General features: G+C 41.1%; 1 protein-coding gene across 4 annotated transcripts in view; it reads right to left on the reverse strand.

The window, feature by feature from the left end:
* The window catches only part of FAR1 (fatty acyl-CoA reductase 1), a 61,970-nt gene extending 44,780 nt beyond the window's left edge, over nucleotides 1-17,190 (reverse strand). For 3 of the 4 annotated variants that reach the window (XM_081935720.1, XM_081935719.1, XM_081935717.1), the window contains exon 1: nucleotides 17,043-17,189. The gene's annotated coding sequence lies outside the window, so the exon portion shown is untranslated. Of the gene's footprint in view, nucleotides 1-17,042 lie in introns of all 4 variants that reach the window. The other variant, XM_081935718.1, reaches the window with a different exon arrangement.
* Between the last annotated feature and the right edge of the window lie 9,332 nt (nucleotides 17,191-26,522).

Here is a 26,522-nt window from a genome sequence, read left to right on the forward strand (position 1 = left end):
TGGTAAGTTTTGAAATCTAAGAAAAAAAAGACATTCTTTCAAATTCCACCTTTATCATATGATTTTCAAATTCTCTATTCCCCTTCTGGACTGTCTTAACCTCCTCCCTCAACCCGGTCGTGTCTTCCTCCAACACACCTATTCTCTGTTTGTTTTGTGTTGCTTGTTGTTGCGTTTCTCTGAGCTGTTCATTTAAATCTGCCAACTGTCTTTTCAGTTCGTCCTGTCCCTTCAAAATAGTTTGAAACATTTGGGCAACAGATAAGTCCTTTGAACTCTCTTCAGTTGTTTTAGGTTGTAGAAATGAAGCCATTTGTGTTTGTTGTGTAATCGGACTAGACGTAGAAGATGTCGTGGCCGAAGATGCCTTACCAGGCGGTGGCTTTCTAGGTCCCATACTAATTCAGAGATAGCTATAAGTCTTATGCAAAAGAAATGGGAATGCACAGCTGGGAGAGATCGTGGAGATAAACAAGCCAGAAGTGAAAGTTAATCCTCCTGTACAGCTGCGAGCCAGAGGATAAGAGTCAAATCCAAATCCAAGGGGACCACATAAGAAGAGAGGTTCCAGATCTCCGGGGTGTAAAATAATATAAAGCCAGAAATTCTTTCAAAGGGGAAACTTCATTCGTAAAAGCAAAGGAGGAGGAAGTTGGCCATCTTGGTTCCGCCTTCACAAGGGACCAGGGAGCAACATGTCCAAAGTTTTCATAAGATAGTTTATAAAAAGCAACTCAGCAGTCATCCCTTGCAATTGTAGCAAAAATCATTCTCCTGTTGTTAGAGGAAGTGAAAGTTAGCTTTTAACTCTCTCTCTCTCCTCCGAGAGAGAGAGAGAGATCTTCCAAGTGCCGCTTTTTCTGAGGGGGGGTGGAGGAAAATCCCCCCCTCCAATCTTAACACTTCAAAAGATTGAATCCACAATTTGGAGAAGCTGTTGTTCATCAGTTAAATAGATTTACAGGAGATTGAGGGAAACCTCTCACTTCACGGCTCTTCAGCTGTAACATCTAATTGATTCTTTCCTTCTGGAATCCGATCGGCGAAGGCACATAGTGACAGCAGAAAATGCCGCCATGCACCCCCCACGCTCCCCGGCTCCTGGTGCAAGGCTGGAACCCCCCCTGCGGCTGCCGCCGATCCAGGGGGTCCCAACAAGCCGCCCTATGGCAGGGAGCCCCTCCAGGGCCCCCTGTGCTCCTAAAAGGAGCCCACCGAAGAGACAAGCAGCAGACGAGCAGCATAGATCTTAAGTGCCTTCCTCACATCCAAGGTGTGCCACCTCGGCTCTAAGGAATGATTAGGTTGAGAGCAAAAATTTGGTAAAATGAGCTCCTGAGCTCGGTTGAAAAAGGAGCACACCTTGGGTATGAAGGAGGGGTCCAGCCGTAATACTACGCAGTCCTGGTGAAAGATGCAGAGGTCCTCCCTCACAGAGTGCCTGCAGCTCTGAAATCCTCCTTGTGGAGGTGATGGCCATCAGAAAGGACACCTTTAAGGTCCTGAGAGAAACCGTCCGCAGTGGCTCAAAGGAAGTCTTAGTAAGAGTGTCGATAACTTTGGGTAAGTCCCAGGAGGGGTATCTGTGCAGCGCGGGTGGCTTAAGATTGAACACCCCTTTTAGGAAATGACGCATCCTGGGCATCTGTGACAATGGAGGGGAACCCCCATAAGTCAAAACTGAGGAAATGGCTGCCAATTGTCCCCGGATGGTGTTGGGAGCCAACCCTTTATCCAGGCATCCTGGAGGAAATCAAGAACTTTGGGGATTGTGGCCTTGGTAGGGTCTAATGTCTTACTGGCACACCAGGAACAGAATGATCGCCAGGTGGAGTCATAGATACGTTCAGTGGATGGCTTCCTTGCGGCCTGAATCATCTGTATGACCCTGGAGGAGTAGCTGTCAGTAGCTCCAGGCGGTCAACTGGAACCATTGAGGGTCCGGATGTTCCAGTGACCCCTGGCTGAGGGAGATCCTGTCCCAAGGAATCCTCCAGGGGTGTCCACCGAAAGAGTCCGCAGGTCGGCGAACCAAGTCCTGCGTGGCCAGTGGGGTGCGACCAACATGACCTCGGCCCTCTCCCCAATGATCTTCTAGATGACTCGAGGCAAAGGAGGCAGCGGGGGAAAGGCATATAGGAGGCCGGGTGGCCAATTGCAGTGTAGAGCGTCCACCCCCTCCGACCACCGTGCTGGGAACAGAGAGTAGAACTGTGGGAGCTGCGTGTTGTTGGGGGTGGCGAAGAGATGGATCACCGGCATGCCAAATCGGTCCACAATGTCCTGGAAGATCGATGGGTGCAGGCTCCATTCAGAATTGTCCACAACCTCGTGGCTGAGCCAATCTGCCTGCACATTCGCCACCCCCGAGATTTGCTCTGCAGTCAAGAGAGCAAATTCCTCTCGGCCCAAAGTTCTAGTTTCATGACCTCGTCCATGAGGGAGCGTGACCTGGTCCCCCCCTGGCGGTTTATGTGCGCCTTGGCTGATACATTGTCTGTTAGCACAAGAACATATTGGTCCACCACTGATGGGAGAAAGTGGTGCAGGGCCAGGTGGACCATTCGCAACTCCAACCAGTTGATATTGTGGGTGCGGTCCACCTGGTCCCACTCACCCTGTGCTATTTGGGCCTGGAGGTGGAGCCCCCAGCCGAATAGGCTGGCGTCCGTAGTGACAGTCAATGAGTTCTGGTCCTTGAATTGTCGACCTTTGGTGATGGCCTGGGACGTCCACCACATGAGGGAGCGAGAGACCTCCGCCGGGATGCGTACCTTGGCCAAGGAACAGCTTAAGAGTCTCCTCTGAAAAGACAAGAGGAACCATTGGAGGTCTGTAGAATGTAATTGTGCCCAAGGAACAATCCTACTAGTAAAATTTAGTTTACTAGTAGTATGTATAAAATGAAGTGACAATAGCTATAGTTAAATAATGATTAATAATAACAATACATATATATTAGTTTGATAATATGAAATTTTATATAAACAACACATGGAGAATATGAGAGGAGGTTTAAAAGCTTTATCTAGAAAATGTTATAAAGATGTATTGCGATTGGATGATATTATTATGATGATTTAATAGAATGTTATCATATAATCCTATTCCAGATTTTGATTATATATAAAAGGATGTAAAAACAATTATAATCAAATTAAGGTTGATATATAATAATCATGATATACATGAATATATGTGAATTTAAAATATGCGATTTGATATGAAAAGCAGGTGACGATTATGGAAGAGATGCATGGAAATACTGTAACCAACTGACACACTTTCTACAATTTGTAATGGAAGATATTTTTTTTATTTTTGTTTGTTTGTCTTTGTTCAAAAATAAATAAAAATTGTTTAAAAAAAGAAAAGAAAAAGAAAACCATGCAATCCACGGTATCGATCAACGGTCGAAGATGCACCAACCTAGTAGTTGGTGAAAATGACTCTTGGGTATGTTAATCAAAAACCCATGGTCCTGAAGGGCCTGCATGGTGGTCGCAAGATCCCTCCGTGCCTGCCTAGGTGACGAGGATTGAATGAGGATGTCATCTAAATAGGCATGTAGTCTAATGGGCACCTCTCGCAGCGCAGCGACCAAGGCCGCTAGCACCTTTGTAAATACCCGAGGTACCGAGAGTCCAAAAGGTAGTGCTGTGTATTGGAAGAGATGACCTAAGTAGGAAAATTGTAGAAACTGCCTATGTTGGGGCAAAATGGGGACATGGAGGTAGACCTCCGTTAAATTAATTGAAGTTAAGAAATCACCATGTCTAATGGCACCCAAAATGGTCTGAAAAGAATGCATCTTGAAACGTTTATAACGAATGAACTTGTTTAATATTTTAAGATCAAGGATGGCTCTCCAGCCCCCCGAGGCCTCGGGAATAACAGAGTATTGAATAAAACCCCTGCATGCATTCATCCATCAGTACTAGTTGTACAGCCCGTATATCCAAGAGATGTTGAATCACCCTCTGCATGAGATGTTGACAAGCTGGATTGGACGATACCAGACAGGTCCTGAAGAGCCTAGGGGGGTTGGAGTTAAACTCGAGGCCAAGCCCTGCTCTAACAGTTGATCTAACCCATACATCGGAGGTGGTGTTCTCCCACAGATCAGCAAAGTGGGCTAATCTATCTCTGATGGGATAACTGGTGACCGGAAGGTTAGTTCCGGCAGTAAAAGCGTCTCCCGCCTCTGCGAAAGGGACGCTTAGAAGATTTTCCCTGTTGGTAATGGTCTGATTGGCCTCTCTGTCTGGGGGTATAACCACCCCGCTGCCTGTATCCCTGGGCCCCATAGTCCGACCCTCGAAAGGACGAATCATAATCCTGGGTTCGAAAGGACGCCCCAGAGTCCTGCCCACGAAAGGAAGGATGTCTGGGGTAAGGAGCCAGGTGGTTAAAACCTTTCTTGGGTGCTGTTGGGAGGACCTTTCTCTTCTTGTTGTTCTCCACCAGAAAGGGCTCCAAGGCATTTGAGAACTGCCCTTGAAGAGGGCAGAGGCCAAACACCATTTGTGGTGTGCATCAGCTTGCCAATGCCAGAGCCACAACAGCCGACGGGACGCCACTGATGATGCCATTGGCCAATGTATAAAGGGCGACCACAGGGGCATCTATGATTGGAACAGACAGAAACTGTGCCAGCTCCTTACCCACATGGAAGTATTCCTTATCAGAAACTGAGGGACTCGGGCCAGAGGTAGGAGCTGCCCATTGGTGCTGAACTAGATCAACAAATATCTTAGGCATTGGCACAGTTTCGGATGGCTGGGCCTGTTCTGAAAACAAGGTTTCTGCAGAAACTGTCACCGGTCGAGGTGTGGTAGGCACCGGCTGAATTCCAATCTTTGAGGCTGTTTTAGTCTTATAGAGCAGACGGGAACAGGGCTGGGGGGAAGAGCCCAGAAGAAACCTTTTGGTCAGGCTCCCTGCCCTCATCTTCAGATAGCTCGGCCTCCTTGATTTCATCCTCCTCTGATTCAGAGGAGTGGTCCTGGTCTTCCTTGTCAGGGACCGAAGGGCCTGCAGTTGAGATGGGCTCCGGAGGCACAGAGGGCATGCCAGTCGATTGCTTCGGAGGCTGGGTGTCCCATTGCTGCAATCCCGCCGCAATCCCGTGACATAGCACTGGCAATGATGTCTTGAAAATTTGCCATGCACAGGGCTGGTTGGTCAGGGCGGAATGTTGTCGAAATTGATGGAATTGCCTCCATGCGCTATAGAGTGGGTGGGACCATGTCATCCCTTGGTAGCAATAAGGCTTGAGATTCTTGAGCCGGTCCCCAGATGCCCGAGACATCTATGGGAAACAAGGGATTAAGGGAGGATTCCCTACCCTGCCTATCCCCAGGTGAAAGCAGCAAGGACAATGCTGTGGCTGGTCCAAGGAATGGGAGGAGGCCACCTTCTTACTAGCAGCCTTTTTGTAAATACGTTTTAAAGCCTTGTCTTTTTGTTTTCATAACGTGAAGCAGTCTTAGAAGACCTCTTAGCCTTGATGGATTTGACAGAGGCTTTTAATGACTTCTTGTGAGCCTTGTCAGTTCCTGAGCTGGCAGATGCGGAAGGGCAAGGTGGTGATTGTGGTGCAGAGACCCCTTCACGTAGCTGGGGGCTATGTGCCTCCCTGGAAGGCTCTACTGCGGCTTGAGGTGCCTCAGGAGCTATGGCGGCCGCCATTTTTTAAAGTTGACAAGCGCAGCTTTAAAATGGCAATTTGCACCTTTTTAAATGGTCCTGGAGCCCACGCAATAACAGGCGGCTCATTCCAGAAAGGATCTCTTCGTTATAACTTGCAACAGGGTCTCTGATGGCTTTTGGCAATTCGGGTCGATCCGCAGCAGCTAAAAGGCTTAGAATTGAAAGGATAGCTGCCTGCGCTGCCGCGGTTTGCCACTTAACTGCTGACAGGAGCGGTGGAGCATTAGCCCAAAGGGAGATTGATCAGAAGCCTGAAGAAGTGAATAGCAGAGACCGGCAAGGCAGGAGATGAAAGGAGGCGCGGCGGCAGGACGCTCTGAGGCAGCAAGACAAGCATCTCATAGAGAGATACAAAAGGTCAGTTTAAGCCTCACAAGCCTCCACAAAAGCCTTTGTGCCCTGAAGGGCTTACAGGCGTAGACCCGCTGGACGCGCTGTCCCTGCGAGGGAAGTTAGCCAGCCAGGGTCACAGTGAAGCAGAAGTCCAATTCAATCCAATTTAGACAAAATCAGTTTACTCACAATTATGTAATTGCTAAGAGTTGAAAACAACTTGATGCCATCTTATCAATTAGTCAATCCCCATCCATTGTTACACATAAACATGCAACCACATATAATCAGAAAACAAGAATCTTAATATAGAGGCTTAGTATGCACACACATTTATGCAATGGCTGAAGGAAATGACGAGCTTGAGACCGAGGGAGGGGTCAAGCATGTTATCAGTCTCAAATACCTTTGTGCCCACAAGAGATTTAAATTCAGTCCACTGTTATTTCCATTGATTCTTATCTACCTATCTGACCATTAGTTCAGATTCTTGTTGAGTGTCAGCATGCAATAAACCTGCGTTCATTTGAACCACCTTGACTCCTGATTTCCTGTGTTTGACATTATTGCATTAACTTAAGATCTACTAATACATCCAAATCTTTTTTAATTGTGCTCCTGAGCCAGATTTGTACATGCCTTTTCTTACCTAAGTCCATATAACTTTATACTTCTCATGAAATAATAAATTTCATTCTATTTGTTTCTACCTGCTGTTTTTAACCTATCTTTCTGAATTTTTCCCCTCTCCTACCAAGTATTGGCCACTTCTTGTAGCTCTGTATTATCTGCTACTGAAGCAAAATTAAAACAAAATTAACAATGCAGATACTAAAGTTAGTTATACAATATTAATACTAGCCAATATTACATATATCTGATGCCCTAGCTCATTAAATAACCCATATACTACTTTACTGCAAAAGCTCCTTGAGTTACGACTGTAATGGGGTCTGTTTATCACGATTGTAACTGGTGACAGGCATAAAATGGGTCAGTCACATGTCTGACTTGATTTTATGACCTTTTTCTGGCAATTAAGTGTATGCCATGGTCATTAAGTAAATCCATGGTATGCTATGGAGTGGGGTTTTTTTCTGGAAACTGAAAGTAAACACAGGGTTTCAACAAAACCATAAAACACAGTCACATGACCGCAGCTGTAAATGTGGCCGGTGCTGAGTGTCGAGAATGATTACATGATTGGGAGACACAACCATTGCAATTTTGAATCTGGGTTGTAAGTACCCCCGTGTAGGTCTGTCAGAACTTTGAATAGTCCATTAAGCAACTTGTCATAAATCAAGGTTTACCTATAGATCAGGGGTGTTAAACCCTGTCGCATCGTGGACCATATCATAATGTATCGAGATTGGTTTTGCCCTTGTAGGACGGAGTGGGTATGGTCTGCACAGGCTGTATTTGGCTCGCAGGCCACATGTTTCACATGCCTGGTATAGATGAATGTAATATCATTATCAGAATAAATATTGTACATGATTTCAGGGTATTTAATGAAGAGTCAGATATCTGACAAAAAGCTTAAAAGCTTCTCTGAAATGGTAATATAATCAAAGTAGATTTCATGCTGTATAATTATTTTGATCTATTCCATCTGATCTGAAGAAAAGAATGTCAACCTAAAACCCACCAATGGCTCTAATATGCTATTACCATAATTCTATAATCAAATTATTGCTTTTGATCAGAGATAGGCAACACATATAATACAAGCAACTGCTAGAAAAATAGTATTGTAAAGGAATGCAAGCATGAATTTATGTGTGAAGATGGTAAGAGGATATTACCAAAGGTATTAGCTAGTCTGAGAATTTTTGGGGTGTGTGTGTAAAACAAAAGGGATATTTTATTCTAGAGGAGAGAGCTAGTTATATGGTTCTAGGAGAGTTCTATTCTATGGTGAGAAACAACCTTATAAGTTTGTTCTTCAATAAATGAGTGTTTTCTGGCTGGTCATCTCTACCATAGCCATTTTGTGAATCTCCATATTCCAAATGTGAGACCAGCATAAAAATGTTGAAGATCTACATAATACCGCCAGTTCTGTTTATTTAACAATGTCAGGGTCCCAAGTAACACCTCCAAATAGCTTATAATCTACAATTGATTATAGTTAAAATGGTATCAACTGTCCCAATTTTTTTCTTTTAACAATTTTCTAAACTGTTTATGCAAAAGTTAATCAAATTCTGATTTATTCGTGGACATGATTGGCTGTACAAAAAATGTCTTTGTCTGCAGAATTTATTGAATAACTTGAGAGTTTTACAGACAAGTAAGATAAAAATATTGTAAATAAACAAGTCATCAATAGTAGTGTGAAAGTTGCAAATTACAATAATGCTGTGTACTATAATCCTAAAGAGTTGGAAGTGCACCAAAAATGTTTTAATAAGCCAAAGATAAACTCAATTTTATTCTTGATACAACTGTTCTCATTTTACTTTTTTTTTGCCTTTAAACTGGCTTCTTCTCTAAAATCTAACTTTGGAAAGGATTGATTCAAAACTATTTTTTAGATGAAATACATATTCATATGCCTTTGATTGAAGATTTTTTCTGATAAAAATGTACCAATTATTGTAAGTGAGCAGTTCAGGGAGAGATGCCTAGCCATTTGAGAGAAATATTTGATCACAAAGTGATTTAAAAAAAAAAACCTTTCTGTGAAACACAGAGCAACAGTTCTAGTACTAAAGCCAATATGTTATCTCAATAAAAGGTGCTATTGTCTAAAGCTATCTAAACACCATTGTCATATGCACAATACTGCTCTGTTAGAGCTTGTGTACCATTTCATCTCTGATTTGTTGAAATATCAGCTTTACTAGTTCAGTTTTCTTTTCAGAACACAAGTTTTATAAAAAGGAAAAGGGGTAGAAAACCTGAAGAGATAATCATTATAGAGGAAATTTGGATTTCTACCTAAGCTGTTTTGTTTCAATCATATTAAAGAACTTGGGGCTTTTCAAAGTGCAACATATTGTGAGAATACAACATATTTTGCTGTTGTGTTAATGGTGACATTATATGCTTGCAACAGATGGTATTATCGATACATCAAATAAAGGAAAAAATACACCAAAAAAAATTGGTTAGCAGATTTTCAAGCAAATTGTTCCAAATATTCTACCACCCAGACAATGCAAGTCAGCAGTATAATTCAATAATTTTAATATAGCAAAGTTCTAATTAGCTAAAATCAAGTTCTTGCCTCCAAGGCATAAGAGCTGCAATAGAAGGATTGGACACATTTTACTCCTGGAGGCAACATATCAAGTTCTCCTTGCAAACAGAGCAAACATTATGTCTCCACCTGCAGCTCAGAAATGTTAACTCAGGAATACAATATGTTTCTAGACTTACACTCTGAAAACAGAAACACTATACTTCTGCTTTTCAAGAATCCACTGGGCTTATTATCCTCACCAGAATCTAGGTTCTTTAATCACAAACAAGATAATGGAAGCAAGAGCATTGGATTCTCTTTTTATGTATAATATAAATCTTTATTGAACAACTAGTTATTGGCTGCTCTTGCCTTCGCTACAAATCAGAAAATCTGAAGGGCAATACTACTTAAAGATTTAAAACCTGCAATTATCTTATAATTTAGACATCCGTTATCTTACTTTTAATTTTTATACAACATCCAGGATCAGTTTTGGAAGATGGAAGCCTTATAAATTGTTTAAATTAATAACACAACAAATAAGACTTTCAATTTACATACAGTATACCAGCGATGGCGAACCTTTTTTTTGGCTCGCATGCCATAAGTGGGGGGAGCACAGGGGGTTGTGTGCAGGCGTGCCGCACCCATGATGCAATGTGCGACCCCCCAGTGCGCATGCGCACACTACAGGTGTGACCCCCCCATTTTTGCATACCTTTTTCGCCCTCCCCAGGCTCCAGAGGCTTTATCGGAGCAGGGGGAGGGCGAAAACAGTCTCCCCCCCATGCATGCGCGCTGGCCAGCTGACAGGGCAGCGCCTCGCGTGCCCTGACAAATGGCTCCGCGTGCCATCTGTGGCAAGCATGCCATATCTTCGCCATCACTGCAGTATAATATAGTCTATATATAAGTTTTTCCTGCCATAACTTTAAAGCAGGCTGCCCATTTATACTGTACCTTACTAATTGATTTTCCAGAAGCATGGAACAAATTTGACCATTTCCCAGTGTTCAATTCAGGATGGAATGCTTTTTAAAACAATTAATCAAAGGCTGTGCTCTTTGAGCATTATTTGCTACAAATAAACCACTTGGAAATATGAATGATTTCAACTATCTCAGAAAAACTAAAATCATTTACAAAAATCATTTAAAAAGGAAATGAATTTGTGGAAAGACTTTGTAATAAGAACTCCTCATCCAACATGAAGAAATATTTCCAGTTATAAACAGGATATCCAATCAAATTTGAAAGTATTGCTCTATCCTAAACTGCCATGAAAAACATTATGTTTCATTTTAACCATTATACATAGACTGAATTATTTTGTACATGTAGATATTTCAACATAGTGAAAAATACTTCTAACAAAAGAATCCTTGAATTTCCTAGGCACAGATGTATTGTAATTGGAAGACAAAATACCACACTTGTCTCCTGTCCTGCCCTGAGTAGCCAGACTGAAGATCTTCTTCCTTGCTGAAATCTCACAACTCTTGGATATAAGGGCTGTTCTCTGGAAGACAAGTACTGATATTTCAGGTTACTACTGTGCTGCCCAGCAACCTATTTATTTCCTCTGCTGATACAGCACAGAGGTGTTTCTCTTCCTATGTTATTTGTATGGCCTCTCTCTGAAGGCCTTTCCATCTTGACTGTTTAACAGGTGTTGCTAATACTTTCCATATATGCACTGCTAGATTCTTACCAAGAGAAAGAGTGGATCTTTACCATGAGCTTGATGAAGGAAATGGTGAGTCTGTCCTTCATTGTCTGGTGATCAGACTTAGATTTTAAAGATAACAATCAAAACATTCAAGGCATAAATAAAAAATGAATAATCAAATAATCAATATGATTCGTGGGTTGTTGTTTTTTTCCAAATATACTGCCTGCACAATAAACCCAAATGACCTGAAAATGTAATTAGGAAAGATATTAAAAAATGTAGCCATGTATTTTTATAAAATGGGCAAATTCATCTATTCTTTCAATGTCCCCTTCGCCATAAGGGATTTGTCTGAATTCTCCTTCAAGAATGGCTGTTGGAAGTGAGTTAAAATGTACTAGAATTAGTACTATCCTAAAAAAGAATTGCTCTTTGGTTTAATTGTTATTGATCCAAACAAGGGAGCCGGTTGCTGGGGGGGGGGGGGACCTCTAATGAGGACTGACAAATCTGATTGCCATTCACTGAAGATTTCCTCCTGGGAATTCTTTCCCTCCAATAAAAAATATGAAAATACCCATTAAGAGGGCATGTGCCAATTTGGCAGAGCTAGTTTGAATAAGAGCACAATCCCACCCACCAAACCCCTATAGTGCCAAATTTTAAAGATACTTTTATGTGAGTGTGTGCAAAAATAAGTAAGAAAATAAAAAAAGAAAATAAGTAAGAAATAAAGAAAATAAATTATGTTCCCTAAAACCTCATAAAGTGAATTATTCTCTTCCTCAATATCTTCCCTTTCCAGATTTTTGTCATATATTTCCTCCATCTTTCTAATTACTTAAATAAGACAAAAATATGCAAAGGATGATTCAGTCACTGCTCAAGAATTTTCTATGAAAATTCTATTTTAGGCAGTTCAAAAACTCAACCAAATCATTGGATTCATCCATTTATTATGTAACTTTTAAAAAATAAAACACAAATACATTGTGACCTGTCAGTACTCAAATATGGCAATGTATAGTCCCATAACAATAAATAATTTTCAAACTATCATTAAATTGTTAACAGCTCTCCAAGAATTTTTCGTGGATTTTATTTTTTTCTCTTCTCAAGAGAAAATGACAAAAAAAGTAAATTAAATAGAAATACTGAATTGTTCCCTTGTGTTCTAACCCTGGATATATTCATTCATAATGCTCTTTTTGCATAATTAAGGCATTTTCAATTTTGAAGTTGTAATCCTATCTGTGTTTTCCTGGAAGTAATTTCATTCAATATCTCAGATCTAATTTCGGTGTAGATTTTACTCAGGAGACAAAATATAAATAAGTGATCTGCAAATTTCAGAATTCTTAAGACAAAAAGCTGAAGAAAATTTATATACCTAGTCAAAATTATTCTTCACTTCAGCTCCATGGTCATATTTTGGGCCATAAACACATCTTAAAACCTGGAATCAACCTCTCAGGTGAGCTCAGGATACAATAAGTTTGAAACTTTGTAAAACAGAAGCATGTGGCCTAGACACAAACAAATCTCTAAGGCATTTCCAAACTTGTTTAGCAAATGATACATAAGCATTACATGGGGGAAAATAACTGATGAAACTTTTTGCAGCAACTTCATTAATGGCATGCAAAATTGTTTCAGGTAAAATGGTGTATAATATTGTGAGTTGCATATACTATCTTTTAGCACTTTAATTCAAAGAATAAGGTATTAACATTAAATTTATTAGATACACTTTCATCTTGCATGGCAACTGCCCAAGTGTATAAAGGGGGGAAAGGTAAGTGGAGACTTAGGTTCATTGTAATATTCTTGTTAAAATAAGATCTGTTTAGTATAGATTTTGTGCAAAGTTAATATTTTAATCAAAGTATACCGTGTTTCTAAGTGTCTGTTGTCTTTAGGGGAGGGGGGAGATACCACTTGGCACATTTATGTAACCAAAGTACAAATAGTTTCTTTGGAAATGGCCAGTGCAGATAAAATATACTAGCTACTCTATTAGCCTGGCAACAACTGTTATAATGCATCAAGTATTGGTCTGGGCTGGTTAGCCTTGTTTGGTAAAGTCATAATAACATAGTTAGTTCTGTGCCCTTGCTCGGGGCATGCAAATGAACAAGCAGCCATAGGGTTTGGTTGCAACCCAACCTGGAAAGTCCTCCCCTGCATCTTAATTCTTAACATTTCTTCCTTGTTTTAAAATTTTCAATTTTATACACATTTTAAAGGTTTTTAATATATTATTGTATACTGCCCGGAGTCCATCTGTGTGAGAGATGGTTTTTAAATGTGACAAATATTAAATGCACTCTCAGGAATTTCATTTGAAGCAAGCAAGCATGCTTTAAATCCATTGTCTGTATCTCTTAGTAATATATTTAAAGATAGCCATGGTATGGTAGCTACCATTATGCTCAGGAAAGTTCCTTGCCTCAGATGAAAACACTCCACAGTTCTATTCATATACATGTTACACCTGTGCCTGAGTGCATGCCCCTCCCCCATGTGTGTGTGTGTGGGAGTTTTCATCCTCCCTAGGTTCCGGAGGCTTTCCTGAAAAATGGCATCCCCTGCCCCCCCCGGAGGCGCTCCGGAAGCAGGAATGATCATTTCCGAACTTCCGGTTGGTCCATTAGGCCTGTTTTTGGCCCTCCCCAGGCTCTGGAAGCTTTCCTGAAGCCTGGGGAGGATGAAAACAGCATCCCCCAGCCCTCCGGAAGGCCAAAAATCAGCTGGCCAGCACACGCATGCGCGCCAGAGCTGGTGGCTTGCGTGCTGGCAAATATGGCTCCGCGTGCCACCTGTGGCACACGTGCCATAGGTTCGTCATCATGGATCTAGATTATTCTAGTACACATTATTTCAGGTCTTTTCAGATAGGAAAATCTGAGTGCAATAATCTGCTAGCACTACCAATAATTCTTACTGCACATCTTTCCACTTGTCACAGAACTGACAAATTTAGTTAAAGGATCACATAAACCAAGGATAATTATATTCCAGATATCTTGGAAATGATTCCCACTAGTTTGGACAATTAGAAATGCAACACAAATTATCTCAAGGGAATCAAGATATTTATATATCTGACATAGTCAAATTTCTCATAAGGCACAAATCTTTAGCACCTCTTTCTAGAGGTAATCCACACACTTTATATAAAAGAGTATACAGATAGTCCTTGCTTAGTGATTGTTCAAAATTAGGATGGTGCTTTAAAAAACCTTACTAAACAGTCCTCATATTAACAACCTTTGTAGTATTTATTTCACTTGCTCAATCATGCGTACCAAGATGTCCTCAAAGAAAAAGGAAGAAACCATGTTCATTAGTAAGAAGCAGAAAAAAACTGAAGTGAAATCATAGGCACAGTTGCAGTCACATAATTTTCACTTAGCAGACTCTCTGTTTAACAACCAAGTTGCTAGTCTCAATTGCAGTCCTAAATGAGGACTACCTGTACCATCATCAGTGGCAGTCTTTTTCCTGATTAAGCAGCCCATAACTGCAAAAATTATCTTGATGTTCATCAAAGAGATCTGAGAACTATCAAAATTATTTCCATCTACTGCTTCTTTGAAAAATCAATACATTCATTTTTATATAAAATGTCAAAAGTGGGCAGAAGTATGCCATTAGGTTTGTTTTTAAACTTCTCACAATTAGGTTCTAATATAGGAGCCATCAGCAGTCATACTATTACAACACTTTGGGGCAGATTCCAGATTCTTGAACTGTACGCCATATAATTTTGGCTTAGGCCAGCATTAGTTGGGAATTTGCCAAACATTTTGGAAAGCTACAACCCAAAATTCTTGAACAGGTTGATTTGTGGTATACACACCTGCAAAACCACTACAGGAAATAAATCAATATTACTTTCTTAAATATATTAGAAAATTTATAAATATATGCTGGGATGAAAACCAGAGGAGAATTAAATAACTTGTCTTAGAAATGGATTTTAACATTCAATAATTAATTCATGGATTCATATCCAGCAGTAATTGGGTTTTGTTTTTCAAAAACAGTAAAATGTAATAATAGTGTGCCTATTTGTTCACAGTTGATATAAAAATCTGTTTACAATAATTAGTGAACTTGCAACACTAAGAACAAGTACACAAGTATATATATTAATGTGTGCATTTGAGAAGATTGCTAAAATATATTAATGGAAAAATGTGAAGTGTAATGCCCTTCATTTAACATATGAAATCTATCAAGCAAGGTTAAGAGTTCTGAGTGTCCCAAAGCATAATGAGGAGGTCATTACAATTACTTTCCCAATGCATTTATTTGGATGAGAAAACATTAATGTAGCTATTTTGTATAAACTCTTTAAAAAAATCAGAAATGCAGAAATATTCACTTGATGTTCAATTACTAAAATATAGTATAAACTACAATTAAAATTAGAAATCAGGCACATACCACAAAGACACACATAAGGGGAAAAAGCTAATGAATGCAAGCCAAATTTGGACCTGGACCTACAAATAATAAGTGAAAGCACGCTCTTTCCAGAGTCTCTTTTTACCAATGCTCAACTACTTTAGTAACTGAGTTGTATTTCATTTTATTTTAACTTTAAGTTTTCTATATTACTACAGAGTAAGAGGAAACCTTTTCTCTCATTCATAAAAAAAAACAGTTTTAGACTAATTTAGTCAATTATTTTCTTTTATCAGTTTTTTTCCCAATGTCTTCTGCTTTTTTCATATTCATTCCAACACAGTACTTCTTTCTTGCATAACATACATTTACTGTATCTGCAAAGTCTTCTTCCTAAGCAAAGCATCAACAATCTTTAATGCTTTCTTTTTGGTATGAACACCATACACTTATTTTAACAAACAGATGACTCATAGCATATTAAATAATTTCAAAAGATTTGGGCTAACTACAAAAAAACCACCCAACCCAAAGGAGAATTTTAGTAGAAGCACACATGCTATTATTCAAAGTACTTCTTTTCTAAAAGATCTTTTCTAAAAGATGCTAGTTAGTAGCATCTTTATTTCTGTCATTAAGGGATACATCTTCTTTCTGACATCCCACAACTTTATTTTCACAATGGTTAATCATCACTGAAATGCTATGGCAAGACGGCAAACAGCCTAGAACAAGTTTAGAGTTGCTTTGTACACCTGAGAGCACTGGGTCCTGGGCCTGGCTCCACCAGCAGCAAACAAGAGAGATGAGGATGATGAAACCATGATCATTATAAGAAAATGACATTATCTGCAAATGTGAAGCAAAAGCTTCTGAAAGGGGGAAAACCAGAAAAATCTATATTAATTAATGCTGGCAGAAAAAAAAAACAAGGAGGTTGACAAGAAGGCCTCAAAGTCATACAATTCTCCTAGAAGCAATATCCTATACCCAGCCTCTTCCTTCTTATACACTTTTTTTTCAAGACAACTTGCCCAATCAGAACCACAATTTTTTTCACTTCTGTTCTCATTCTTATCCTTGCTATGAGGAAGAATATAACGGTCTGATGGGGGGGGGGGGGCGGAAGGTCACACACACACAATTCGGAGCCATTTTATTTTTAAATAATTTATAGTCTAACCTTGTTGCCCAAAGAGCTTATCTCCACGGGAAATATGTATATACAGAACAAAGTAAAAAAAAAATTGACCCCCCCCGGCCGCCCCTTCTGCCCGAGAGGCGTTCGCCGCCTTCCCATCTTCCAACTCCGACGCGCTCTCCTTCTTCATCCCCCCTAGAGAGGAAAGGAAGGCGGGCCACCAGGTCCCACAGCCCTCGAGAAACCCGTTCGCATTCAGCGTCCCCTTTCCCGAGACAACCCCCCGTCCCACGCCCCACTCGCGAGTCTGGAGCACCGGCGTTTAGGCCAGAAGCGCTGCGTTCAACCTTCAACCGTCGGCTCACGACTGGGGCTCCACAGCCTCCCCTGCCCGCCGCCTCCCACCCCTCCGTCCCCAGCATGACGGAGAGCAGTGGCGGCGGCGGCAGATTCCGCTAAGTCTCGCCAGCCGCTGCCTCTCCCCCCACCCCATCGACCCTCCTCCCCTTCTGCATCCGCTTCTGTCCCCGAAGACGGACCGTACCCGCCCAAACCTCGCCGCCAAGGAAGCCGCTTACCCAGAGGTTTTACTTCTCGCATCTACCGGCGCCGCTGCAACTGCCGTTCTGTCCTACAGCGGTGCTGGAGGAAGGAAAAAAAAAGCCTCGGTGGGAGGGACGCCCTAGCATAAGCATTACGCCAGGGCCATAGGTGGCTGTCTACGCCACTCTTAGACGCGCCGACTGTCGAGCTCGTTGATTGGGCCAGGGTCCCGTAGGTCTATTGATTGGGGGGTGGAGCTCCATTGCCTCCAGTTGCAGTGCGAGTTTGACCAATAGAGGGAGAGGGAGCAGAAGGGGAACGGCGCGTTGTGCTGCGCCTGCCTCGCCTCGCCGTTATCTTAGCGCTGCTGCCGCCGCCGCTGCTGATCTCGTCTATGCATTAATAGCCCTTAGCCAATAAAACACCATCGAGGCTTTGCCCGGGCCTCGGCGGTGCGCTCCGCCGCGTTAATGTTTTTCCGCTGAGTTCTGTTCCCGATGTATTGTTTTAGATTGGATTTTTTTTTCCACGTTCCTGACTTCCGTTTTTTGTAAAAAGAAAAAAAGGAAAGTTAAAAGCACTGGTTCTTTCGCTCGAACGAGTTAAGGAGCGGGGTGGGTTTGCGAGCACAGACGCCCCACCCCACCCCACCCCATGAGTGGATTGTACTGTGCGCCGTGAAACTCTTAGCTGGGTTACTTTTCGGGTACTGGTACACGGGACTCATTGTTCTTTTTAAACAAAACTTCATGGAGGGGAAGGGTTGCATGGGCTAAAAAGTAGACAGTTCAATTCTTTCTTGAGGCCTTTCGCAGTCTGCATGAAATCTTATTTTTAAGACATTAACAGAGTTGAAAGGGACCTTGTAGGTCTTCTAGTCCAACCCCCAGCCCAAACGGGAGCCTACACCAGTAATGGCCTTTTCTGGACTGAGTGGCCAAAGTGCCCGTGCGCCTGAACCCCCAAAATGAATGTCCGTGCAGACCTGTGCATGTGCACCCCCCACGCATGTGCTTCCTCCCCCGTGCATCTGCAAACTTTACTTACTTACTTTATTTGGACTTTTATACCGCCCCCTCTCCCCAAAGGGAAAGATCCCACGCATGTGCCTCCCTCACATGGCGTGGCAGAGACACGAAGAGCAGCTGGCCAGCGGGAGGTGCGCTCACATGTGCAGCGGTGCTGAACTGGGGTGACAGCTCACCACAGTGAGGGTGCTGCGTGCCACCTGTGGCACACGTTTGACATCATGGCCCTACACCATTTCTGACAGATGCCAGTCCAGTCTCTTGAAAGCTTCCAGTGATGAAACTCCCACAACTTCTGAAGGCAAACTGTTCCATTGGTGATTGTTCTCACTGTCAAAAAATGTCTCCTTATTTCTAGGATTATTAGGTTAGTGGGCCATCTTTGTGAAGAACTCCCAAGTGCCAAAGTTGCCGGGGTTCTTTTTTTAAAGATAATTTGATTAAGTTTACTTTGGGGAAATGGTGCATCTTAAGGTTACAGTTTTGTTGCCCTTTCCAATAATCCTTGAAAGGTTCCCAAAAGTCTTGTATTTAATTAATTTTGTATTTATTTATTTTGTCATGTTTGTATAGTGTATATTAAGGGTGGTAACCCTTTGAGAGCTCTATGCAACGAAATTTCATTTTAATGTATGCCGATGAGTGTGCATTTAAAGTAACAATAAAGTTATTCTAAGTTTTAAGTCTAAACGTCGGTGGCAAAGCTGACAGAAGTATAAATTCATTTGTGATTGGTAATGTTTCTGGCAGCTTCCAGCAGAAACTGGCAGGGAGAGGAGCGTTGGCAATGGCCAGAAGGGAAGGTCACAGGTTGCTCAGTTAAGTCTCCCCCACCTGTGCAGTGTCCCCAGCCTTTCGTGCTATGCTGGACACTCTAGCAACCCAACCAACCCCAACTCTTGCAACCCTCTCAACCTGTGCTGCACTCCTGCATGCCTTCCCTGATCCATTCTGCACCTCACTTGCTCCCCATGCTCAGCATGCTCACTGTCTCTGACCCATGCAGCACCTCTTCATGTTCTTCCTGATCCATATTGCATTCCCATCTGCATATGGGAGAGATGCCACACCTCCGTTTGCCCCACACAACCTTCCCAACCTATGTTGTGCATGACATTAGATCACAAGATGCCACGGGGGCAGAAGGTTACACAAGGTGCCACGTGCAGATCGGTGGATGAGCAAGAGACACTGCGCAAGTTAGGGAGGAGGCGTAGGTGTTGCAAGTTGGAAGAATATATGGTGATGTGCAAGAATGCAAGAGAAATGTTGCCTTGGAAGACTATACAGGTGCACAAGTGTTAGGTAAACGATTACTTCTGAAATGATAATAGCTCATGGGTTGTCTACTTAAAATTATACAAATAAATACTAATACAAACTACAAAAAATAATCAAGTTAAAAAAGTGGAAAAAGAAAAGAAAAAAATAGAAAAAAGGAAAAAATAATATATTAAACAAAAAAATAAATACATAAGAAAACAGCCACCCACAACCCCCCTCTTCAGCTGGGCACAGCGCTGCTTACCAACCTAGCGGTATCCCGAAGGTGCCAAACAACGCGATCACCTTTGCCTTCCCCCCAGTTCCCGTGGCTTGGCACCTTCGGGATACCGCTAGGTTGGTGAGCAGCGCTCCGCCTGGTTGGAAGTGGGGGATTGTCCAGGGAGCTTATTTGTGGGGGCGGGCTTATATTTTTGCCCACCAGAAAAATCTGACATGCCTTATTATCAGGACATTTCGTATTTTCAGGGAAACACGGTATCTATAAACAAATCTTTTAAAATCTTGCCACTTAGTCTTGATCAGCAAAAATCCCACAAGGGATTATCGGAAACAACAATGTCTAACCTTGATCAAAAAAAGGCAATTTTATATTTTTGCCCTTTTAACAATCTTAGTCTTTCATCCTTTCAAATAATGTCTCAGAACTTTGTATTTTTTTCTTTGGCCCTTCTTACTAAATCTTTCAAAACGTCCAACAGATTTCTTTTGAAATCCAACATCAGAAAATTAGCCAAGAAGTCTTCTGCTAAAGATATTGAAAATTGATATTCCTGGAAGAGTCAGATGACACTATGTTGAAAACTTCAGGATCCAGGATGCTGAAAACTCTCCAGAGAAGGAAATATTGTGAGATTGCCCCCACACACTCTGGACAGCAGAAACCAAGATTGTGCAGTCAGATTGCAAGCAGCTGGGACCATGCTCCTAGTTCTTAATGTAACTTATATGGAACTCAAGTTTTGATCAGTCCTCATTATTTAAACACTTTAAAAGTATTTTTTTACTGTTTTACAGGTGTTGAGAACCCTCTCAATGGTAAATCTTATCATATTGACTCTCTGAGTTTCCTTCAATCCTTTAAGAAATGTTTTAAGTATGGGTTTAAGGATTTATAAAAATGGGCGAGGATATATAGCAAAAGGATATCTAGTGTGTTGATTTTAAAAACTTAAACAGTTTAGTTTAGTTTATTAGACTTCTAGACCACCCCCTCTCCCCGAAGGGACTCGGGGCAGTGTACAGGTACAAAATTAAAACCATACAATCGATAATAAATATAATTAAAATCGGATTAAACAGACCCCTGTACAAGTTTATAAAAATTAAAAACCTAACCTTAAAACCAAACTGTAAAATTTAAAAATACAAACTGAGGTGGGAAAGCTTGAATTAGGCCAGGCCGGCTAGCTGAAATACGTGGATTTTGAGTTTCTGGCGGAAGGAGCGGAGGTCCATGGTCATTCTAATGTCAGGGGGAAGGTCATTCCAGAGGGTCGGGCCCATCACAGAGAAGGCCCTTCCCCTGGGCGTCGCCCGCTGGCACAGCCTAGTGGACGGCACCCGGAGGAGTCCCTCTCTGTGTGAGCGAATCGGCCGAAGGGATGTGTGGGGCAGGATACGATCCCGCAAATAACTAGGTCCTGTGCCATGGAGCGCTTTGAAGATGATAATCAACACCTTGAAACAGTGATTAAATGTGCAAATGGGCTTGAAATAAGATTTTGAAATTAAGTATATCATTTTCCTGGGAAACTATATGTTTTCACAGTTGGGGAAAATATAGTAAGAGAATTTGAAGTTTGGACACTGGAGGGTACCAGAAGGAAATCAATCAGTCAATTTTAAGGATATCTATAATTATTCATAGACTAGATGATGTTACGGAAGAGGAACAAATCTTACAGAATAAGACTGAAATTGATTTAAATGACATGCAAGCATTAAATCAGAAGAGCAACTTGGATAACCTAGGACATTATTTGAAGAGACAAAAGACCAAGATTATTGGGAGTTAGCGGACGGTCACTTTAGTGATCAAGGTTAAAATAGATACCGTAGTTTGCTATTTCTGGTAATTTTTATGGATTTCTACAGATCAGGTGATGACATTTTAAAGGTTTTGTCTGTAGATAAGGGATGTGATATTGGAATTAGAATTCATTTGTTATATTTAAGTTTACCTGATTGAGTTGGAAACAGCTATAGGTAGTCCTTGACTTATGAACATTCGTTCAACAACTGTTCAAAGTTATAGTGATGACAAAGTTATGGCCATTGCAGTGTTCCCATGGTCACAACAATCACAATTCAAGTGCTTAGAAACCTGCTACTAACACTTCAGAGAACTTCAATTCTCCCCAATTTCCCTCACCCCTCCATTCATCCCCATTTGGCCTCCTGTAGTTCAGTACCTGTGCCACTCCACTTGACCTTTGCTGCCTTCTTGCTCTCACTGCCATGCCTGCCATGCTCCTTTGCAAGGCAGTTGCTGCCCAGTTGAAGACTCCTTTCCTGTCCCCAGCAGGTGATGGAGCAAAAGACAGGAGCTCACCCATCCCAAGGCAGAACTCAGGTCTCGAATGTGGGCTTGCTAACCTCCAACCCATCATCCAAACCATGTGAGTGCTCCTAGATAAGGGATGAAAAGATTGTTATGTCTTAAGAGATGGTGATAATTTGTCAAAGTGGTTTATACTTGCCGAGATGAAGGGGAATATTATTTATTTATATATTCTCTTTTTATTAATGTTTTTCTTTTTTTTCTCTCTGCACTTTTTATTTTTCTTTCTTATTCTTTTATGTAGCTTGTATTAGTTTTATCTACACAATGTTATCTTTAATAAAATTATTATTAAAAACAAAAATTATTCAAGTTATTCTTCTAGTTAATTATTTATGAGTCCCTTTTTAATTATTAAGGCAACATCTGGTTTCATTTGTATATCTAGAATATCTGCTTGGAGTTTATATAGAAATACAACAGTCATCTAAAGAAGAAATGCAAACATTTCCAATATTGCTATCCAGAAAACGATTTGTACAGACCGAGCCTAAACTCTTAGGAGACCCTTTGTTATTATGGATTAACAATTGAGGCCAAATTTTAATAAAGCAACTGAAGCAGATCTTCAAAGATTATCAGGGTGTTTCTCAGATCTCGTAGACTGTCACTTTGAAATCTACAGTTAAATCTATTTCAGTCCTGTCTGGTAGAACGTGTTCCTCTTTCATAGCATCATTTACCCAGAGTGTATGTATGTACATTCTGAAAATTAACTTTTAATTATTGTTCACAAATATCCTTTAATAAATCCAATGTTAAAATATATTGGTCCACTTTGTGTTAAGAAATCAAATGTAAGTGTGCTACTTTTATTGCCTTCTGTCACCTAGGGTCCAGCCTTTAAAGTCTCATCCTATCATGTTTCCGCCCCCCCCCCCCTTGAATTCAAAGCAATAGCTCTGTTCCATAAGAAGGATTCTTTGAATTAATTTTGAAATCTTATTTCAAGTCCAACTGGTCCATTTGTAACTTTCCAAAACAAATCTTTAATCCCTCTTTTCCCATTAATCCCCACCTCAAAGGATTTTTTCTAAGTCCTTAAACTTGTTGCTAAAACTTTTGTTTGTTAAGGATTGAAGAAAACTCCCCCAGTGAATGCCATAAATCTGGCTGTTCCACAACAAGAAAAAGCAGTAAAAATTGATTCCAAATGTGATTAAGCAATAAAGTTTGGGTGGTTCCAACAGTCAGCTCATGAAACACAGTTGTCCAGAGTTCACGTGGGCAAATTTGCAATCTCTCCTTTTTCCAGAGAGATTTTACCAGCCAGGTTCCATTCTGTGACCACCATTCTCTGTTATATCATCCCTGCTCATTTAGGGACATCTAGCTCATCAGGTCATCACTGGAAGCAGAGGTGGTATTTAGCAGGTACTGACCAGTTCTGGAGAACCAGTAGCGGAAATTTTGAGTAGTTCAGAGAACCAGTAAATACCACCTCTGACTGGCCCCCACCCCCATCTATTCTCTGCCTCCTGAGTCCCAGCTGATCAGGAGGGAATGGGGATTTTGCAGTATCCTTCCCTTGCCATGCCCACCAAGCCACGCCCACAGAATCGATAGTAAAAAAAAAAATCAATCCCACCACCGACTGGAAGTCTCTCAGGAGACTCACAGCATTTCCTTTCTGCTGGATCCAGTGGGATGGATAGATGTAATTAGGAAGAGACAGTCCCTCAAATAATACAGTCCCATGTCCTGAAGGACTGCAGAGGTCAGAACCAGCAGCTTGAATTGTACCCCAAAACAGACTGGTAAACAATACAGGTCATGTGTGGCCAGCACTCCCAAATGAAGCCCCTTTATCTGAACAAATAGTGCAATTGAGAAATTGGATAGAGATACAATTGCATAAGCACAGAAATATGATTTGCATTTTCATTTAGTTATGCCATTCTATTTTGTAACACATTGTCTGTATTCTGCGTTTCATATTTTGTACTCTGATTTGCCCTAATGCCTAATCCATAAGGTATTTTATTATTATTATTATCATCATCACCAACACTGACCTCTGATGGATGGGAACCTTACAATCTTTACACCTAAGGTCTAATGGTAATCCAGCAGGCACTGATAAGAGTTTCTCTGTAGTACAGCGGTAAGTTCAACTTGAAGTTCACTGATGTCTGGAACAGAGAGGTGATCTCTTACTGCAGATAAGAAGCTCCAGTAGATGAAGCAGTAGAAATGATGCCTAGTAATAATTAAAATAGGCAAAGAATGAACAAAACTCAAGCCCATTTCCAGTTACACTATGATGAAAAATGAGGCAAAACATTAGTATTTCCCTGCTTTCAGTGCACTGATGATGTTTCCTAGCCTAGCAATAAGACGCATGCAGGAAAATAACCAAATTTAGAGAATCCCAAGCACCCCACAGTTCAACCTTGAGCTACAGTACATATGTGATATTTTCTACTATTGCTGCCTTCATCTTTAAAGAAAGCAGTGATGTTCCTTCAACTGAAGAAGTCAATGATCCCGCAGCATTAGGCCCAGTATCCAAGAGATAGACCCCTCACATCCTGGGCATAAATTGTTTCAACTTCTACCCTCAAAACGATGTTCTAGAGAATTGCACACCAGAGCAGCGGTTTTTTCCAGCATGCCATCACTCTAATAAATAACTAATTCCAGTGACGTGCAGTCAGGTGAGGCAAGTGAGGCACAGCCTCACCACTCTCATCATGAGGAAAAAAAAGTAAAAGGAAAAAGCTGAGCTAGTTGCTGCCTCACCGTGGATGACTCTGCTTAATCTCACTGGTGCTCTCCCTCCCCAAGTGTAGTGACTTCCTCCCCAGGCCCCCATTCATTTCTCTCTCTCACACACACAGCTGGATAAAACTATATAAAAATCTAGCCCAGCTTCACTGATTACAGGTTTGAAAAGGCAACGTGGCTCCACCTGCAATCAAACTACACTTGGGGAGGGAGAGCACAAGCGAGCACTGAGGAGACCACAGGAGGAGGCAGGAAGCCAGGCAAAGAGCCATGCTGTAGTACACACACTTCCCCCCAGCCTCTTTCTTTTGGAAGGCTCAGCTCCCCTCTGCCTCTCCTCTCACCCCAGCCTGCCAGCAGGAGGTGGTAGGTGGGCTTTATTGTGTTCCAGGCATTTCCCACCCAGACAGCAGGCTGCATTTGCAATGGTGGAGGTGTTTGGGAAAGGCAGCAGGGGAATGGGAGGGGGGATGGCAGAGGAGCTGCTTTCAAGCCACTGGAAAAGATATCCAATCCAACTTTTGTGTGTGGGGGGGGGGGGTTTGTTTGAGAGTGAGTGAGAGAGGGAAGGGGTAGAAGAGATAGTCCAATCCAACTTCTGTGTGTGTGTGTTTGAGAGAGGGGGAGGAAGGGAGAGAGGGAGGAAGGAGGGGAAGGAGAAGAAAAAGAAAAAGAAAGAAGGAGCAAAGGAGAAAAACAAATGCTGTTGCTTTAAATTGGAACTGAGCATGCCTGGCTGTGGAATTCTGGGAGTCCACAAGTCTAAAAATATTTGAAACTCAGCACTGTGTCAGTGCCTCACCAATCATAAACCTCACCGCACGTCACTGACTAATTCCCATAACACTGACAAACTTTATTTTATTTATTTATTTATTTATTTATTTATTTATTTATTTATTTATTTATTTATTTAATTAATTAATTAATTAATTAATTAATTAATTAATTAATTAATTTTCATCAAGCATGTATTAGACAACATATATACCGGTAAGTATAAACATAATTTTGGATACATGAAATGGATACGAATAAAAAGAATTGTTCACTGACTGTATTACTATTATTTTTCTCATCCTTCCTATTACCCATCTCCTTCTACTTATGACTATAACCTTATTGCTTGTATCTTTATGATTTATATTGTTTTATTTAATTTCCTAGTATGATTTTGATTGCTTATTTAGTATCCTCTGACTATCACTAAGGGTTGTATCGTACAATTCTTGATGAATGTATTTTTTTATGTACACTGAGAGCTCATGCACCAAAGACAAATTCCTTGTGTGTCCAATCACCAATAAAGAATTCTATTCTATGCATGTCATCTGGTGAAAAAAGTACTTATCTTGATTCTAAGCAGGAAACATAGGACAAATTACGCAGAAGACTAAACTCATTAGTCTGACATCAGGGCTCAGTAATAGAGCATTTCAATCTCAGAACACTACCACAAATCTCAAAGTGATGGTTTTGGAAAAACAAGACTAACAGCATGACTGAGTGAGAGATTACTCCACTCACATACAGCAGAAATTGACTGGCCCAAGGTCACTCAGCTGGCTTTGTGCCAAAGTGAGATTCTAACCTAATGCCTTAACCTCTACACCAAACCGGCTCTCTTTTTACACAACACAATTGTTAATTTCTAAGTAAGGTTACTCACATCCGGTCTCACATGCAGTCTTTAATTCCATAACCAACCTATCTTCTCTCCCTTTTATTTTCTTCAAAAGATTAAAATCCAACCCCCCCCCCAAAAAAAAACTGAATAGAAAACAAACAAAACTAAACAGAAAGATTGAAAAGATATGAGTTTAAAAAAAAACAAAGGATAAAAATGCATATTAACTCCCCTAGTTGAACACTGAGAAATCTATGGCAACATTAATAGATTCTCCCTTTGCAAA

The sequence above is a fragment of the Natrix helvetica genome, assembly GCF_964273705.1.
Source record: "Natrix helvetica genome assembly, chromosome: 1".
NCBI classification, from domain to species: Eukaryota; Metazoa; Chordata; class Lepidosauria; order Squamata; family Natricidae; genus Natrix; species Natrix helvetica.